Source organism: Oncorhynchus clarkii, chromosome 3, assembly GCF_045791955.1.
Source record: "Oncorhynchus clarkii lewisi isolate Uvic-CL-2024 chromosome 3, UVic_Ocla_1.0, whole genome shotgun sequence".
NCBI classification, from domain to species: domain Eukaryota; kingdom Metazoa; phylum Chordata; class Actinopteri; order Salmoniformes; family Salmonidae; genus Oncorhynchus; species Oncorhynchus clarkii.
The window spans coordinates 79,710,234-79,725,590 of record NC_092149.1 but is presented as its reverse complement, the minus strand read 5'-3'; positions in this window follow the sequence as shown (position 1 = coordinate 79,725,590).

Here is a 15,357-nt window from a genome sequence, read left to right as displayed (position 1 = left end):
AGAGGGTTTATAGGTTCACAGAGAGAGAAACAGAGAGGGGTTTATAGGTTCACAGAGAGAGAAACAGAGAGAGGGTTTATAGGTTCACAGAGAGAGAAACGGAGAGAGGGTTTATAGGTTCACAGAGAGAGAAACAGAGAGGGGTTTATAGGTTCACAGAGAGAGAAACAGAGAGGGGTTTATAGGTTCACAGAGAGAGAAACAGAGACAGGGTTTATAGGTTCACAGAGAGAGAAACAGAGAGGGGTTTATAGGTTCACAGAGAGAGAAACGGAGAGAGGGTTTACAGGTTCACAGAGAGAGAAACGGAGAGAGGGTTTATAGGTTCACAGAGAGAGAAACAGAGAGGGGTTTATAGGTTCACAGAGAGAGAAACAGAGAGGGGTTTATAGGTTCACAGAGAGAAACAGAGAGAGGGTTTATAGGTTCACAGAGAGAGAAACAGAGAGTGGTTTATAGGTTCACAGAGAGAGAAACAGAGAGGGGTTTATAGGTTCACAGAGAGAGAAACAGAGAGAGGGTCTATAGGTTCACAGAGAGAGAAACAGAGAGAGGGTTTATAGGTTCACAGAGAGAGAAACAGAGAGGGGTTTATAGGTTCACATAGAGAGAAACAGAGAGTGGTTTATAGGTTCACAGAGAGAGAAACAGAGAGAGGGTTTATAGGTTCACAGAGAGAGAAACAGAGAGGGGGTCAATAGGTTCACAGAGAGAGAAACAGAGAGGGGGTCTATAGGTTCACAGAGAGAGAAACAGAGAGCGGTTTATAGGTTCACAGAGAGAGAAACAGAGAGAGGGTCTATAGGTTCACAGAGAGAGAAACAGAGAGGGGTTTATAGGTTCACAGAGAGAGAAACAGAGAGAGGGTTTATAGGTTCACAGAGAGAGAAACAGAGAGAGGGATTATAGGTTCACAGAGAGAGAAACAGAGAGGGGTTTATAGGTTCACAGAGAGAGAAACGGAGAGAGGGTTTATAGGTTCACAGAGAGAGAAACAGAGAGGGGTTTATAGGTTCACAGAGAGAGAAACAGAGGGGTTTATAGGTTCACAGAGAGAGAAACAGAGAGAGGGTTTATAGTTTCACAGAGAGAGAAACAGAGAGGGGTTTATAGGTTCACAGAGAGAGAAACGGAGAGAGGGTTTATAGGTTCACAGAGAGAGAAACGGAGAGAGGGTTTATAGGTTCACAGAGAGAGAAACAGAGAGGGGTTTATAGGTTCACAGAGAGAGAAACAGAGAGGGGTTTATAGGTTCACAGAGAGAGAAACAGAGAGAGGGTTTATAGGTTCACAGAGAGGAACAGAGAGAGGGTTTATAGGTTCACAGAGAGAGAAACAGAGAGAGGGTTTATAGGTTCACAGAGAGAGAAACAGAGAGAAGGTTTATAGGTTCACAGAGAGAGAAACAGAGAGGGGTTTATAGGTTCAGAGAGAGAAACAGAGAGAAGGTTTATAGGTTCACAGAGAGGGGTTTATAGGTTCACAGAGAGAGAAACAGAGAGAGGGTTTATAGGTTCACAGAGAGAGAAACAGAGAGGGGTTTATAGGTTCACAGAGAGAGAAACAGAGAGGGGTTTATAGGTTCACAGAGAGAGAAACAGAGAGGGGTTTATGGGTTCACAGAGAGAGAAACAGAGAGGGGTTTATAGGTTCACAGAGAGAGAAACAGAGAGAGGGTCTATAGGTTCACAGAGAGAGAAACAGAGAGAGGGTTTATAGGTTCACAGAGAGAGAAACAGAGAGGGGTTTATAGGTTCACAGAGAGAGAAACAGAGAGCGGTTTATAGGTTCACAGAGAGAGAAACGGAGAGAGGGTTTATAGGTTCACAGAGAGAGAAACAGAGAGAGGGTTTATAGGTTCACAGAGAGAGAAACGGAGAGAGGGTTTATAGGTTCACAGAGAGAGAAACAGAGAGGGGTTTATAGGTTCACAGAGAGAGAAACAGAGAGAGGGTTTATAGGTTCACAGAGAGAGAAACGGAGAGAGGGTTTATAGGTTCACAGAGAGAGAAACAGAGAGAGGTTTATAGGTTCACAGAGAGAGAAACAGAGAGGGGTTTATAGGTTCACAGAGAGAGAAACAGAGAGAGGGTTTATAGGTTCACAGAGAGAGAAACGGAGAGAGGGTTTATAGGTTCACAGAGAGAGAAACAGAGAGAGGGTTTATAGGTTCACAGAGAGAGAAACAGAGAGGGGTTTATAGGTTCACAGAGAGAGAAACAGAGAGGGGTTTATAGGTTCACAGAGAGAGAAACAGAGAGGGGTTTATAGGTTCACAGAGAGAGAAACAGAGAGGGGTTTATAGGTTCACAGAGAGAGAAACAGAGAGAGGGTCTATAGGTTCACAGAGAGAGAAACAGAGAGAGGGTTTATAGGTTCACAGAGAGAGAAACAGAGAGGGGTTTATAGGTTCACAGAGAGAGAAACAGAGAGCGGTTTATAGGTTCACAGAGAGAGAAACGGAGAGAGGGTTTATAGGTTCACAGAGAGAGAAACAGAGAGGGGTTTATAGGTTCACAGAGAGAGAAACAGAGAGAGGGTTTATAGGTTCACAGAGAGAGAAACGGAGAGAGGGTTTATAGGTTCACAGAGAGAGAATCAGAGAGAGGGTTTATAGGTTCACAGAGAGAGAAACGGAGAGAGGGTTTATAGGTTCACAGAGAGAGAAACGGAGAGAGGGTTTATAGGTTCACAGAGAGAGAAACAGAGAGGGGTTTATAGGTTCACAGAGAGAGAAACAGAGAGAGGGTTTATAGGTTCACAGAGAGAGAAACGGAGAGAGGGTTTATAGGTTCACAGAGAGAGAAACAGAGAGGGGTTTATAGGTTCACAGAGAGAGAAACAGAGGGGTTTATAGGTTCACAGAGAGAGAAACAGAGAGAGGGTTTATAGGTTCACAGAGAGAGAAACAGAGAGGGGTTTATAGGTTCACAGAGAGAGAAACGGAGAGAGGGTTTATAGGTTCACAGAGAGAGAAACGGAGAGAGGGTTTATAGGTTCACAGAGAGAGAAACAGAGAGGGGTTTATAGGTTCACAGATAGAGAAACAGAGAGGGGTTTATAGGTTCACAGAGAGAGAAACAGAGAGAGGGTTTATAGGTTCACAGATAGAGGAACAGAGAGAAGGTTTATAGGTTCACAGAGAGAGAAACAGAGAGAGGGTTTATAGGTTCACAGAGAGAGAAACAGAGAGAAGGTTTATAGGTTCACAGAGAGAGAAACAGAGAGGGGTTTATAGGTTCACAGAGAGAGAAACAGAGAGAAGGTTTATAGGTTCACAGAGAGGGGTTTATAGGTTCACAGAGAGAGAAACAGAGAGGGGTTTATAGGTTCACAGAGAGAGAAACAGAGAGGGGTTTATAGGTTCACAGAGAGAGAAACAGAGAGGGGTTTATAGGTTCACAGAGAGAGAAACAGAGAGGGGTTTATAGGTTCACAGAGAGAGAAACAGAGAGAGGGTCTATAGGTTCACAGAGAGAGAAACAGAGAGAGGGTTTATAGGTTCACAGAGAGAGAAACAGAGAGGGGTTTATATGGTTCACAGAGAGAGAAACAGAGAGTGGTTTATAGGTTCACAGAGAGAGAAACAGAGAGAGGGTTTATAGGTTCACAGAGAGAGAAACGGAGAGAGGGTTTATAGGTTCACAGAGAGAGAAACAGAGAGGGGTTTATAGGTTCACAGAGAGAGAAACAGAGAGAGGGTTTATAGGTTCACAGAGAGAGAAACGGAGAGAGGGTTTATAGGTTCACAGAGAGAGAAACAGAGAGGGGTTTATAGGTTCACAGAGAGAGAAACAGAGAGGGGTTTATAGGTTCACAGAGAGAGAAACAGAGACAGGGTTTATAGGTTCACAGAGAGAGAAACAGAGAGGGGTTTATAGGTTCACAGAGAGAGAAACGGAGAGAGGGTTTATAGGTTCACAGAGAGAGAAACGGAGAGAGGGTTTATAATTCACAGAGAGAGAAACAGAGAGGGGTTTATAGGTTCACAGAGAGAGAAACAGAGAGGGGTTTATAGGTTCACAGAGAGAAACAGAGAGAGGGTTTATAGGTTCACAGAGAGAGAAACAGAGAGGGGTTTATAGGTTCACAGAGAGAGAAACAGAGAGGGGTTTATAGGTTCACAGAGAGAGAAACAGAGAGAGGGTCTATAGGTTCACAGAGAGAGAAACAGAGAGAGGGTTTATAGGTTCACAGAGAGAGAAACAGAGAGGGGTTTATAGGTTCACATAGAGAGAAACAGAGAGTGGTTTATAGGTTCACAGAGAGAGAAACAGAGAGGGGTTTATAGGTTCACAGAGAGAGAAACAGAGGGGTTTATAGGTTCACAGAGAGAGAAACAGAGAGAGGGTTTATAGGTTCACAGAGAGAGAAACAGAGAGGGGTTTATAGGTTCACAGAGAGAGAAACAGAGAGAGGGTTTATAGGTTCACAGAGAGAGAAACGGAGAGGGGGTTTATAGGTTCACAGAGAGAGAAACAGAGAGGGGTTTATAGGTTCACAGAGAGAGAAACAGAGAGGGGTTTATAGGTTCACAGAGAGAGAAACAGAGAGGGGTTTATAGGTTCACAGAGAGAGAAACAGAGAGAGGGTTTATAGGTTCACAGAGAGAGGAACAGAGAGAGGGTTTATAGGTTCACAGAGAGAGAAACAGAGAGAGGGTTTATAGGTTCACAGAGAGAGAAACGGAGAGAGGGTTTATAATTCACAGAGAGAGAAACAGAGAGGGGTTTATAGGTTCACAGAGAGAGAAACAGAGAGGGGTTTATAGGTTCACAGAGAGAAACAGAGAGAGGGTTTATAGGTTCACAGAGAGAGAAACAGAGAGGGGTTTATAGGTTCACAGAGAGAGAAACAGAGAGGGGTTTATAGGTTCACAGAGAGAGAAACAGAGAGAGGGTCTATAGGTTCACAGAGAGAGAAACAGAGAGAGGGTTTATAGGTTCACAGAGAGAGAAACAGAGAGGGGTTTATAGGTTCACATAGAGAGAAACAGAGAGTGGTTTATAGGTTCACAGAGAGAGAAACAGAGAGGGGTTTATAGGTTCACAGAGAGAGAAACAGAGGGGTTTATAGGTTCACAGAGAGAGAAACAGAGAGAGGGTTTATAGGTTCACAGAGAGAGAAACAGAGAGGGGTTTATAGGTTCACAGAGAGAGAAACAGAGAGAGGGTTTATAGGTTCACAGAGAGAGAAACGGAGAGGGGGTTTATAGGTTCACAGAGAGAGAAACAGAGAGGGGTTTATAGGTTCACAGAGAGAGAAACAGAGAGGGGTTTATAGGTTCACAGAGAGAGAAACAGAGAGGGGTTTATAGGTTCACAGAGAGAGAAACAGAGAGAGGGTTTATAGGTTCACAGAGAGAGGAACAGAGAGAGGGTTTATAGGTTCACAGAGAGAGAAACAGAGAGAGGGTTTATAGGTTCACAGAGAGAGAAACAGAGAGAAGGTTTATAGGTTCACAGAGAGAGAAACAGAGAGGGGTTTATAGGTTCAGAGAGAGAAACAGAGAGAAGGTTTATAGGTTCACAGAGAGGGGTTTATAGGTTTACAGAGAGAGAAACAGAGAGAGGGTTTATAGGTTCACAGAGAGAGAAACAGAGAGGGGTTTATAGGTTCACAGAGAGAGAAACAGAGAGGGGTTTATAGGTTCACAGAGAGAGAAACAGAGAGGGGTTTATAGGTTCACAGAGAGAGAAACAGAGAGGGGTTTATAGGTTCACAGAGAGAGAAACAGAGAGAGGGTCTATAGGTTCACAGAGAGAGAAACAGAGAGAGGGTTTATAGGTTCACAGAGAGAGAAACAGAGAGGGGTTTATAGGTTCACAGAGAGAGAAACAGAGAGCGGTTTATAGGTTCACAGAGAGAGAAACGGAGAGAGGGTTTATAGGTTCACAGAGAGAGAAACAGAGAGGGGTTTATAGGTTCACAGAGAGAGAAACAGAGAGAGGGTTTATAGGTTCACAGAGAGAGAAACGGAGAGAGGGTTTATAGGTTCACAGAGAGAGAAACAGAGAGAGGGTTTATAGGTTCACAGAGAGAGAAACGGAGAGAGGGTTTATAGGTTCACAGAGAGAGAAACGGAGAGAGGGTTTATAGGTTCACAGAGAGAGAAACAGAGAGGGGTTTATAGGTTCACAGAGAGAGAAACAGAGAGAGGGTTTATAGGTTCACAGAGAGAGAAACGGAGAGAGGGTTTATAGGTTCACAGAGAGAGAAACAGAGAGGGGTTTATAGGTTCACAGAGAGAGAAACAGAGGGGTTTATAGGTTCACAGAGAGAGAAACAGAGAGAGGGTTTATAGGTTCACAGAGAGAGAAACAGAGAGGGGTTTATAGGTTCACAGAGAGAGAAACGGAGAGAGGGTTTATAGGTTCACAGAGAGAGAAACGGAGAGAGGGTTTATAGGTTCACAGAGAGAGAAACAGAGAGGGGTTTATAGGTTCACAGAGAGAGAAACAGAGAGGGGTTTATAGGTTCACAGAGAGAGAAACAGAGAGAGGGTTTATAGGTTCACAGAGAGAGGAACAGAGAGAGGGTTTTTTAGGTTCACAGAGAGAGAAACAGAGAGAGGGTTTATAGGTTCACAGAGAGAGAAACAGAGAGAAGGTTTATAGGTTCACAGAGAGAGAAACAGAGAGGGGTTTATAGGTTCACAGAGAGAGAAACAGAGAGAAGGTTTATAGGTTCACAGAGAGGGGTTTATAGGTTCACAGAGAGAGAAACAGAGAGAGGGTTTATAGGTTCACATAGAGAGAAACAGAGAGAGGGTTTATAGGTTCACAGAGAGAGAAACAGAGAGGGGTTTATAGGTTCACAGAGAGAGAAACAGAGAGGGGTTTATAGGTTCACAGAGAGAGAAACAGAGAGGGGTTTATAGGTTCACAGAGAGAGAAACAGAGAGGGGTTTATAGGTTCACAGAGAGAGAAACAGAGAGGGGTTTATAGGTTCACAGAGAGAGAAACAGAGAGGGGTTTATAGGTTCACAGAGAGAGAAACAGAGAGAGGGTCTATAGGTTCACAGAGAGAGAAACAGAGAGAGGGTTTATAGGTTCACAGAGAGAGAAACAGAGAGGGGTTTATAGGTTCACAGAGAGAGAAACAGCGAGTGGTTTATAGGTTCACAGAGAGAGAAACAGAGAGAGGGTTTATAGGTTCACAGAGAGAGAAACGGAGAGAGGGTTTATAGGTTCACAGAGAGAGAAACAGAGAGGGGTTTATAGGTTCACAGAGAGAGAAACAGAGAGAGGGTTTATAGGTTCACAGAGAGAGAAACGGAGAGAGGGTTTATAGGTTCACAGAGAGAGAAACAGAGAGGGGTTTATAGGTTCACAGAGAGAGAAACAGAGAGGGGTTTATAGGTTCACAGAGAGATAAACAGAGAGGGGTTTATAGGTTCACAGAGAGATGGTTTATAGGTTCACAGAGAGAGAAACAGAGAGAGGGTCTATAGGTTCACAGAGAGAGGGTTTATAGGTTCACAACAGTAAGTACAGTAAGTAAGCCTTGCCAGAACGGCACAAACATGCTGGTTTGTTCAAAGATCAAGGCATGAATGGCCCATCACCGACGTCATCATCAGAGCAGTGATGTGAGAGGATTTTGTCGCCATGGCCACCCTCACGTCACTCTTACTATAAGTAAACATTACCCCTCAGTCTCTCCCTCTGCACCCCTCTCTCTCTATCTCAGAATCATTCATCTCCAGATGTGAATGTGTGTGTGTTCTCTAGAGAGGTTTTCCACAGGAATACTGCAGCTGATAGGAGAAAAAGATTTGCATAATGTTATAATAGGTAACGTCAGGAGGTCATAAGTACAGATTTATCACAATCCAAATCCAGGGAGGATGATGAAGCATTAAAAGCAACAGTCTGTAAGATGTCCAGTCCTTTTAGTTGATGGAATATTCATTGCTACAATATGTCATCTTTATAAAACACTGTAGAAGCAAAATATGTGTTTAGTAATCTGAGTGATGGGGCTGGGGAAATGTAACCACTCTCTGAAACACAAACTCCAGATTGAGGCTTTAACGTCCTTGGACAGTGGAACTTTCTGAATGTAGATATCCCCAAAAGGTCTCTGTATCAACTCTGCTGTGCTCCCATGTCAACGTGTGGTCCTGTTCCCCAATCAGCCTCATATCTCACACACAGGAGACATACGGGTACCACGTACCAATGATATTATATTGGTAGTAAACTTCCCACCAGAAGCACATTGACCCAAAGCACTATATTTTTTAATACCAAAGTGACTTATTTCATTACAGAACTGGTGCTTCCTAATCCTAACTGTGATTTATTTCACTACAGATCACAGTCACCAGGGAGGGGTTGTACCAGCCCAGATCACAGTCACCAGGGAGGGGTTGTACCAGCCCAGATCACAGTCTCCAGGGAGGGTTGTACCAGCCCAGATCACAGTCACCAGGGAGGGGTTGTACCAGCCCAGATCACAGTCACCAGGGAGGGGTTGTACCAGCCCAGATCACAGTCACCAGGGAGGGGTTGTACCAGCCCAGATCACAGTCACCAGGGAGGGGTTGTACCAGCCCAGATCACAGTCACCAGGGAGGGGTTGTACCAGCCCAGATCACAGTCACCAGGGAGGGGTTGTACCAGCCCAGATCACAGTCACCAGGGAGGGGTTGTACCAGCCCAGATCACAGTCACCAGGGAGGGGTTGTACCAGCCCAGATCACAGTCACCAGGGAGGGGGTGTACCAGCCCAGATCGTTAATATGCTAGATTAGTCAGCCAGGTTGGCCTGTCAGGTTTATATGGTAGATTAGTCAGCCAGGTTGATATGCTAGTCAGGTTGATATGTTAGATTAGTCAACCAGGCTAAAATTATATATTAGTCAGTCAGGTTGATATGATATATTAGTCAGTCAGGTTGATATGATATATTAGTCAGTCAGGTTGATATGATATATTAGTGAGTCAGGTTGATATGATATATTAGTGAGTCAGGTTGATATGGTAGATTAGTGAGTCAGGTTGATATGGTAGATTAGTCAGCCAGGTTGATATGATATATTAGTCAGTCAGGTTGGTATGATATATTAGTCAGTCAGGTTGATATGGTAGATTAGTCAGCCAGGTCGATATGGTAGATTAGTTTTAGGACCACTATTGCTTTCACTATATGTTTTACCTCTTGGAGATGTCATTCGGAAACATAATGTTTACTTTCACTGCTATGCGGTCGATTTACAGCTGTACATTTCAATGAAACAAAATTGCCCTGGAAGCCTGTGTTTCAGACATAAGGAAGTGGCGGGCACATTTTTTAACTTTTAAACTCAAAACACAAAACAGAGATGCTAGTTCTAGGTCCCAAGAAACAAAGAGATCTTCTGTTGAATCTGACAATTAATCTTAGTGGTTGTACAGTCGTCTCAAATAAAACTGTGAAGGACCTCGGCGTTACTCTGGACCCTGATCTCTCTTTTGATGAACATATCAACATTTCTCTCTGAAAATTGTATCCATGCTTTTGTCACTTCTAGATTAGATTACTGTAGTACTCTACTTTCCGGCTACCCGGATAACACACGAAATTCACTTAAGTTAGTGCTCAACACAGCTGCTAGAATCTTGTCTAGAACCAAAAAAATGTATCATATTACTTCAGTGCTAGACTCTCTACACTGGCTTCCTGTTAAGGCAAGGACTGATTTCAAGGTTTTACTGCTATCCTGCAAAGTATTACATAGGCTTGCTCCTACCTATATTTCCGATTTGGTCCTGCCGTACATACCTACATGGACACTACGGTCACAAGACGCAGGCCTCCTTATTGTCCTAGAATTTCTAAGCAAACAGCTGGAGGCAGGGCTTTCTCCCATAGAGCTCTATTTTTATGGAATGGTCTGCCTATCCATGTGAGAGACGCAGACTCGGTCTAGACCTCTAAGTCTTTATTGAAGACTCATCTTTTCAGTAGGTACTATGATTGAGTGTAGTCTGGCCCAGGGGTGTGAAGGTGAACGGAAAAGCACTGGAGTGACGAACCACCCCTAGCAGGGTTGCGTCACTTGAGTGGGTTCAGTCTCTAACGTGATCTTCCTGTCCGGGTTCGCGCCCCCCTTGAGTTCATGCCATGAGGGAGATCGTCGTGGGCTATAGATCATCCGTACAGCACTGTGTTTGAGTGTTGTCAGGACCACAAGGCCTGCCATCCAAACCAGATAGTCAGTGCGGGAAGAAGAGCTGGGTGTTTGAGCTCACTACATGTATGGGTACCATAACGTGAACCATAACGGTGTCATAATATTATCGGTACCACTTTACTGTAGCCCCCGTTATGTATGCATTCATACAGCCTTTATAACAGCAACATACAAAATAGCATCCATCATAGCCAGTCATATGAGAGAGAGAGAGAGAGAGAGAGAGAGAGAGAGAGAGAGAGAGAGAGAGAGAGAGAGAGAGAGAGAGAGAGAGAGAGAGAGAGAGAGAGAGAGAGAGAGAGAGAGAGAGAGAGAGAGAGAGAGAGAGAGAGAGATAGAGAGAGAGAGAGAGAGCAACACAAATAGATCCAACCAAATCACGTGTCACGGCTGATTTCCTCCTCTTCGTCTGAAGAGGTGGAAGGTGTAGTAGGGATTGGACCAAAATGCAGCGTGGTAAGTGTCCATAGTAGATTTTTTTTTATTTTTAAACGAAACAGTACAAAACAATAAACGAAAGGTGAAAAACCGAAACAGTAACGTGTGGTGAAACAAACACAGACACGGAAACAATCACCCACAAAATACTAAACATGGTTCCCAATCAGAGACAACGATAAACACATGCCTCTGATTGAGAAACAATCTAGGCAACCATAGACTTACATAAACACCTAGAATGAACACAATCCCATAAATCTACAAAAACCCATAGACAAGTCAAAAAACACATACATCACCCATGTCACACCCTGACCTAACCAAAATAACAAGGAAAACAAAGAATACTAAGGTCAGGGTGTGACATCACGAGAAAACAAAAAGATAATTACTTGACATATTGGAAATAATTATCAAAAAAACAGAGCAAACTAGAAAGCTATTTGTCCCTGAACAGAGAGTACACACACTGACCAATAGCCTTGCTATTGAGAAATTCTGCCGTAGTCAGACCTGACTCTCAAGAGAAGACATGCTATGTGCACACTGCCCACCAAATGAGGTGGAAACTGAGCTGCACCTCCTGCCAAATGTATGACCTTATTAGAGACACATATTTCCCTCATATTACACAGATCCACGAAGAATTCGAAAACAAACCCAATTCTGATAAACTCCCATATCTACTGGGTGAAATACCACAGTGTGTGATGGCACACAAGATTTGCAACCAGTGAAGAACAAACACCACTGTAAATACAACCCATATTTATGTTTATTTTTCCTTTTGTACTTTAACCATTTACATATCGTTACAACACTGTATATACATAATATGACATTTGAAATGTCTTTATTCTTTTGGAACTTCTGTGAGTGTAATGTTTACTGTTAATTTTTATTGTTTATTTCACTTTTGTTTATTTTCTACTTCACTTGCTTTGGCAATATTAACATATTTTTGCATGCCAATAAAGCCCTTAAATTGAATTGAAAATGAGAGAGAGAGAGAGAGAGAGAGAGAGACAGAGAGAGAGAGAGAGACAGAGAGACAGAGAGAGAGAGACAGAGAGAGAGAGAGACAGAGAGAGAGAGAGAGAGAACTTGTCCATTATCTTTATATGACTGTGTGTTTTCAGAGTTAACACACAGGTCATTGAGTACATGTGGTGTACTCAGAGCACTGCTATTTTAATAAATCTCTCTTTCTCGCCCTCTCTCTTAGTCTCTCTCTATATATATTTTCTCTCTCTCTCTCTCTCTTTCCCTCTCTGTCTTCCCCGTCTCTATTTATCTTTCCTGAATGAATGTCAGTCATGCGTGTTGATGACTGTATCAACTTTAGCTCACTGATATTCCACAAAAAAATACCTTTATCTTTCCATTAGTCACATCCAGCTATGCTGACGCTGCCCGTCTGGCACTGAAGACTGCGGTCGGATGATGTCATCGACATCCCCTAGGGTATGTCACTAGAGGTCAAGTGTCAAAGGTGAACTGTCCGATAGACTTCTACTTTGAGTCCATGCCGTCACTGTCCTGTGATGTGGTGTGGTTGTGGGTCTCTATATTTGGTCTGGCCCGTAGGCTACACGCCTTTGGGAGTTTGTCTGTCAGATTGTTGTGGCGATAGTTCACCTCTGACCCTTGACCCCAACGGATGACGTCCAGGGGTCATCTTCAACTTTAACCTCTCTATTGACAAGGGTTCAAATTGCCACCGATGCAGAACCACCACGAAGCGGTTCTGTAGAATATTCCCTCAACACATTCTGTTTCCATGCAGAGAAAACCCTGACCGTGCAGAACATGTCACAGAGAGAGACGTCTATGACCTCACAGACCAACATCATGTGACAAGGGTCATTTCTTCATTCATTCACACTATGAGGAAGAGAGGAACAGTTGAGCAATACTGAAAGTGGGGGAAGGAGGGCGGACGGAGAGAGGGGCTGAGGAGGGTGTGGAAGAGAGGGAGAGATGGGGGGAGAAAGAGGAAGAGAGGAAGAAAAATGGTGTGTTGAAAATAAGGAGCACATGACAGGAAGCTGTGGTGATTATCAGTTCGTTTAGTCAGGATTTTAATGTGGTGTGTTTGTGTGTCAAATCAAATATAATTTGTCACGTGCTTCGTAAATAACAGGTGTAGACTAACAGTGAAATGCTTACTTACAGGTCCTTTTCTAACAATGCATAATTAAAGATAAAAAATGTTTTTAAAAATAATGGTATGGGGAATAAATACACATGAAATAAAGAATAAAAATAACATGGTTTTATATAGGGAGTACCGTTACCAAGTCGATGTGCAGGGGAACGAGGTAATAACATGGTTTTATATAGGGAGTACCGTTACCAAGTCGATGTGCAGGGGAACGAGGTAATAACATGGTTTTATATAGGGAGTACCGTTACCAAGTCGATGTGCAGGGGAACGAGGTAATAACATGGTTTTATATAGGGAGTACCGTTACCAAGTCGATGTGCAGGGGAACGAGGTGATAACATGGTTTTATATAGGGAGTACCGTTACCAAGTCGATGTGCAGGGGAACGAGGTAATAACATGGTTTTATATAGGGAGTACCGTTACCAAGTCGATGTGCAGGGGAACGAGGTAATAACATGGTTTTATATAGGGAGTACCGTTACCAAGTCGATGTGCAGGGGAACGAGGTAATAACATGGTTTTATATAGGGAGTACCGTTACCAAGTCGATGTGCAGGGGAACGAGGTAATAACATGGTTTTATATAGGGAGTACCGTTACCAAGTCGATGTGCAGGGGAACGAGGTAATAACATGGTTTTATATAGGGAGTACCGTTACCAAGTCGATGTGCAGGGGAACGAGGTAATAACATGGTTTTATATAGGGAGTACCGTTACCAAGTCGATGTGCAGGGGAACGAGGTAATAACATGGTTTTATATAGGGAGTACCGTTACCAAGTCGATGTGCAGAGGAACGAGGTAATAACATGGTTTTATATAGGGAGTACCGTTACCAAGTCGATGTGCAGGGGAACGAGGTAATAACATGGTTTTATATAGGGAGTACCGTTACCAAGTCGATGTGCAGGGGAACGAGGTAATAACATGGTTTTATATAGGGAGTACCGTTACCAAGTCGATGTGCAGGGGAACGAGGTAATAACATGGTTTTATATAGGGAGTACCGTTACCAAGTCGATGTGCAGGGGAACGAGGTAATAACATGGTGATATATAGGGAGTACCGTTACCAAGTCGATGTGCAGGGGAACGAGGTAATAACATGGTTTTATATAGGGAGTACCGTTACCAAGTCGATGTGCAGGGGAACGAGGTAATAACATGGTTTTATATAGGGAGTACCGTTACCAAGTCGATGTGCAGGGGAACGAGGTGATAACATGGTTTTATATAGGGAGTACCGTTACCAAGTCGATGTGCAGGGGAACGAGGTAATAACATGGTTTTATATAGGGAGTACCGTTACCAAGTCGGTGTGCAGGGGAACGAGGTAATAACATGGTTTTATATAGGGAGTACCGTTACCAAGTCGATGTGCAGGGGAACGAGGTAATAACATGGTGATATATAGGGAGTACCGTTACCAAGTCGGTGTGCAGGGGAACGAGGTAATAACATGGTTTTATATAGGGAGTACCGTTACCAAGTCGGTGTGCAGGGGAACGAGGTAATAACATGGTTTTATATAGGGAGTACCGTTACCAAGTCGGTGTGCAGGGGAACGAGGTAATAACATGGTTTTATATAGGGAGTACCGTTACCAAGTCGATGTGCAGGGGAACGAGGTAATAACATGGTTTTATATAGGGAGTACCGTTACCAAGTCGATGTGCAGGGGAACGAGGTAATAACATGGTTTTATATAGGGAGTACCGTTACCAAGTCGATGTGCAGGGGAACGAGGTAATAACATGGTTTTATATAGGGAGTACCGTTACCAAGTCGATGTGCAGGGGAACGAGGTAATAACATGGTTTTATATAGGGAGTACCGTTACCAAGTCGATGTGCAGGGGAACGAGGTAATAACATGGTTTTATATAGGGAGTACCGTTACCAAGTCGATGTGCAGGGGAACGAGGTAATAACATGGTTTTATATAGGGAGTACCGTTACCAAGTCGATGTGCAGGGGAACGACGTAATAACATGGTTTTATATAGGGAGTACCGTTACCAAGTCGATGTGCAGGGGAACGAGGTAATAACATGGTTTTATATAGGGAGTACCGTTACCAAGTCGATGTGCAGGGGAACGAGGTAATAACATGGTTTTATATAGGGAGTACCGTTACCAAGTCGATGTGCAGGGGAACGAGGTAATAACATGGTTTTATATAGGGAGTACCGTTACCAAGTCGATGTGCAGGGGAACGAGGTAATAACATGGTTTTATATAGGGAGTACCGTTACCAAGTCGATGTGCAGGGGAACGAGGTAATAACATGGTTTTATATAGGGAGTACCGTTACCAAGTCGATGTGCAGGGGAACGAGGTAATAGCATGGTTTTATATAGGGAGTACCGTTACCAAGTCGATGTGCAGGGGAACGAGGTAATAGCATGGTTTTATATAGGGAGTACCGTTACCAAGTCGATGTGCAGGGGAACGAGGTAATAGCATGGTTTTATATAGGGAGTACCGTTACCAAGTCGATGTGCAGGGGAACGAGGTAATAGCATGGTTTTATATAGGGAGTACCGTTACCAAGTCGATGTGCAGGGGA